Source organism: Malus domestica, chromosome 03 (genome assembly GCF_042453785.1).
Source record: "Malus domestica chromosome 03, GDT2T_hap1".
NCBI classification, from domain to species: domain Eukaryota; kingdom Viridiplantae; phylum Streptophyta; class Magnoliopsida; order Rosales; family Rosaceae; genus Malus; species Malus domestica.
Window position 1 is genome coordinate 35,089,396 of NC_091663.1, and position 4,686 is coordinate 35,094,081.

Below are 4,686 nucleotides of genomic sequence, written 5' to 3' on the forward strand. Positions count from 1 at the left end.
AGAACATTGGCAAAACCGTTTGCTTGTTCTACACTCCATGATATACTCCAGCTCGTCAAGACACCATCTCAAATCCGCGTACTGTTTTGAGAAGACAATAACGGCGATCCTAGACCGTTTGATCGCTTCCACCAACTAGTCTCTTATATTTTCGTCTCTTGGAAGTTTTTTCTCGTCTATGAAGACGTTGACGCCTTCTCTCTTTAATGCGCAGTAGAGGTTGTCGGTGAAGGTCCGGCGCATGTCTTCGCCTCTGAAGCTCAGGAACACGTCATGTTCCCATTGTTTTGAAGAGGAAGCTTCAAGGGCTGCCCTGGCATCCATCAATCAATCCTTCTTTGCCGGCAGAGGTTGTGGTTTTTGCCCAAATGATAGAGAAATACCATGTTCAAGTCAACTCAACAGCTCAAAAACGCGTCGTACCGTATTTGGATTGTTTTGAAGAGGAATCTTCCAGAGTTCATGACCCGGGAGTGGTTGTGTTTTTAGAATAAGGATCCTCTCCGGATCCTCTTTGTGAGGATCCTAGAAATTCTTAAATCGTGTCCGTTCATTGTACATCGTGCAATCTGAAATTATTTTAAATACTTTTATTTAAAATTAAAGAGGAACAGTACATGACAAAAACTTATCGCACAATATAGATGAACAGACACGATTTGAAGATCCCCGAGATCCTCACAAAGAGGATCCGGAGAGAATCCTCTTTCGTGTTTTTATAACGAGTAAGGTCATTATAAAACCTTGAGTTTTTGCCCCAGATTTGCCATCAGAACAGCAATATAAACCCGTCACATGAGAAGCTGAAGAAGGGTCTATTTGCTCAAGGAAATGTACATGTTCTTTTCATATCCTCCAGCAGCAAGTTCTTGCAATTTTAAAAAGCTTACTGCATTTAAAAAAAAAATTGATTGTACTAACTTATGCAACATCAATTTTGTTGAATGCAGCTTGTCGTCCAGCCCATTACTGCACGTTACTAGAATAACATGTTTGACGAAGTTGAGCCTTCTTCGAGAAGCAACATCGCAGCGAGAATACAAAGGTTTTGCGGATGTTGACGATGACTCCGAGGTGATTCCTTCATCGAAAGGCAAAGGGAAGGCGGATATGAGACACCAAGGGAAGCGAGTGTTGCCATCAACTTTCAATTCAGTGGTTCGTACATAGATCCGCGTACATTACAGTTTGAATTTAGACACATTGTTGTACTGTTTCTGTGAATGAATATCGCTTTCGAGGGTAATTGATGAAATCATTATTATTCGTACATAGGATTATGAGTTTGTTCCAAGGAGAGAGTTTGATGAGTTCGTACAGTCGATGAAGGTCCGGTTAACGACAATGTTAGAGGAATTAGAGTTCGAGCGGGGTGCCGGAAGGGCCTTGGCTACCAAGGTTGAGCATCTACGAGCCGAATCAGCCGGTCAATCATTTCAGAAGAGCCCGACCCCTAATAAGTTGGTACAAACACAACGGGACGCAAAAAAGAAGTGGCGGATACCAAGTTGGATAAATCTGATACCCCTCCACAAGGCCATGACCTGGTTTACGAAGATCTAAATGCATCGTTCACTCCAACTCACACCTCTACCGCCGAACAAAATTCGCCTGCAGGAAATGACAAAGGCGTATCGATAAGAGGTGTTACTTTTCCAGATTTTGATGTCTACTTGCCCACGATAGTTTCAGCCTGCAATGCAAATGATGTCGCCCAATCACTCATGCATATATTAGAGTTAAAATTAGATGGCGACTTGGGAGAAGGGCAAATTGTGTATCTTCGAGAGGGAGATGACGAAACTGAGGTGAGCGAGCAAAATGGGCCAAATGAGGAACCGTTGAAGTGAACAAGCCCGCCGGTCTGTCCGATCTCAGTAAAGGAATGTGGCGGAAGCGTAAAGGAATGTAACTCGTGCACCCTTTCACCCCTTTCTAATGCTACAAAAAAAAAAAAAAAAAAAAAAAACGCCGAGGTACATTCATTTTCGATGGTAATTAAAAAAATTGAATATTCCACAACTATCCATGTTGGAATAACAACCTTTTTTGTGTGTGGTACTAGCGATAAAGTGGACTTATACACATTGGCTACTGTGGGTCGGCAATGTTTTACCACACATCCATTCGGAGGGTAGATTGCACAGCAACATAAGTATTTTTTCTGAATTTTTAACTACTTTCTGTTTCACACATTATAAGTCAGTAGAAGTGTTTAGTATTGCCTTTTACTATGCATTTCAACTAGGATTCACACATTGACGTTGGCCTTTACATTCTGAGGAAGCGAGCATTGGACCATCCTAAAGTTTTTGGAGATCGGTGGACAATTGCTGACTATTTTTTCTGGGTAAGTTTTATGTTGTTATTCTTACCCTCGATTCCGTTTACTTTTGTTCCTAATACGAATACATTGTGATTTACAAATAGGTGGACATGTCTTTTGTTTTTGTTTTATGTGCGAAGATCTTTATTTTTGTTGCAATGCATTGGTCTAGGAAAAATTGAAAAACGAAGTTGCGGATTTTGAGAACACCAAACCAATGGTTGAGGCCAAGGGGAAGCCAAAAGCGAAAGATGCTCCTGTTTTTATGCCTTCGAGGCACTTGATCAATATCGTGTTAGGCATTGCAGGTGTTACGCCACACGAGCGTCTATGGGAGGAAGTTGACGAAGTATTTATCCTATGTCACGTGAACGGTGACCACTGATTATTGGATCATATCCACCTTGTATGTCGCACCATCATGACTTATGATTCACATTTCTCGAGGTCACGGTGGCCAAAAATTAAGAAAGAACTTGCACATCTCTGTTTTGCAATTCCCGCTCTTCTGAAGGTGATGGGATTCGAGAAGGCACGGCCTGATTTGAACCTAACCCAGAGAGCGATGGATAAATAGTTTATGTGAGATAGTGCGTTTTTGTGAAGTCATATCTAGACAACATTTATCTGACTATATTTTTTTGTTAAATTTTGCAATTTAAGTTACGTACACTTTGCGATTTATTTGTTTAAATGTTATCGTAATTTTAGTGCTTAACGGATCAATGTTTGTCTTACTATGTGCATGTTTTTGTAATTTTAGTACTTAGCGGATCGGTGTTTGATCGCTTCCACCAACTCGTCTCTTATATTTTCGCCTCTTGGAAGTTTTTTCTCGTCTATGAAGACATTGACGCCTTCTCTCTTTAATGTAGAGGTTGTCGGTGAAGGTCCGGCGCGTGTCTTCACCTCTGAAGCTCAGGAGCACGTCATCTTCCCATTGTTTTGAAGGGGAAGCTTCAAGGGCTGCCCTTGTTCAAGTCAACTCAACAAAAATGACAAAATAAAAGATAAAGTGAATAATACCATGATTGAAGGGGAAGCTTCAAGGGCTGCCCGGCGTCGTACCGTATTTGGATTGTTTTGAAGAGGAATCTTCCAGAGTTCATGATCGGGAGTGGTTGCGTTTTTATTAGAGTAAGGAAAACTAATAAAAAGAGCTTGAAAACTTTGAGTTTTAACAAAAATGACAAAATAAAAGGTAAAGTGAATAGTACCATGATAGACTTTTAGTGTAAAAATGTGGTTTTTCGTTAAAATGAACAGTATCAGGAGCTTTTCGTTAAAGTTCCTTTTAGAATAAGGATCATATCTGGATCCTCTTTGTGAGGATCCTAAGGATCCTTAAATCGTGTCTGTTCATCGTACATTGTGCGATCAGAAATTATTTTAAATACTTTTATTTAAAATTAAAGATGAACAATACATGACAAAAACTGATCGCACGATATACAATGAACGGATACAATTTGAGGATCCCCGAGATCCTCACAAAGAGAATCCGGAGAGAATCCTCTTTCGTGTTTTTATAACGAGTAAGGTCGTTATAAAATCTTGAGTTTTTGCCCCGAATTTGCCATTAGGACACCAATATAAACCCGTCACATGAGAAGCTGAAGAAGGGTATATTTGCTCAAGGAAATGTACATGTCCTTTTCATATCCTCCCGCAGCAAGTTCTTGCAATTTTAATAAACTTACTGCATTTAAAAAAAAAATTGATTGTACTAACTTATGCAACATCAATTTTGTTGAATGCTGCTTGTCGTCCAGCCCATTACTGCACGTTACTAGAATAACATGTTTGACGAAGTTGAGCCTTCTACGCAAGCAACACCGCAGCAAGAATACAAAGGTTTTGCAGATGTTGACGATGACTCCGGGGTGACTCCTTCATCGAAAGGCAAAGGGAAGGCGGATATGAGACACCAAGGGAAGCGAGTGTTGCCATCAACTTCCAATTTAGTGGTTCGTACATAGATCCGCGTACATTCAGTTTGAATTTTTTTTATTCTTATATTTTCTTATAACTTGTTGCCCTAATTCGTCCAATTATTCTAATAATGAGGCTTATTTGAACAAAATGCGACCAAAATGGTCAACTCCCTCAAAAATTCAACAAAAAGTTTCATATAGAGACATGTACATTTCATTTTTATTACCTTCAAGCGTAATAAGTCATATGTCACTCAATAGCACTCCTCTTCATTTGGAAGTGAGAGATTTTAGGTTTGAATCTCGTAGATGGTGAATTCAATACCAAATTAAGTTGTCAATTATGTGATTTAATTGAACTCCTTATTCCTTTAGTGTAAAAATACCGACGTACTAATCTCAGCCATTCAACAACATCCAAGGCTC

General features: G+C 39.7%; 1 long non-coding RNA gene across 1 annotated transcript; it reads left to right on the forward strand.

Moving 5' to 3' along the window:
* The first annotated feature begins 2,666 nt into the window (after positions 1–2,666).
* On the forward strand, positions 2,667–4,387 carry LOC139194294 (uncharacterized). The gene is made up of 3 exons (XR_011579054.1): positions 2,667–2,908; positions 3,202–3,463; positions 4,099–4,387. It is a non-coding gene; the product is annotated as an uncharacterized lncRNA (long non-coding RNA).
* The last annotated feature ends 299 nt before the right edge of the window (positions 4,388–4,686 follow it).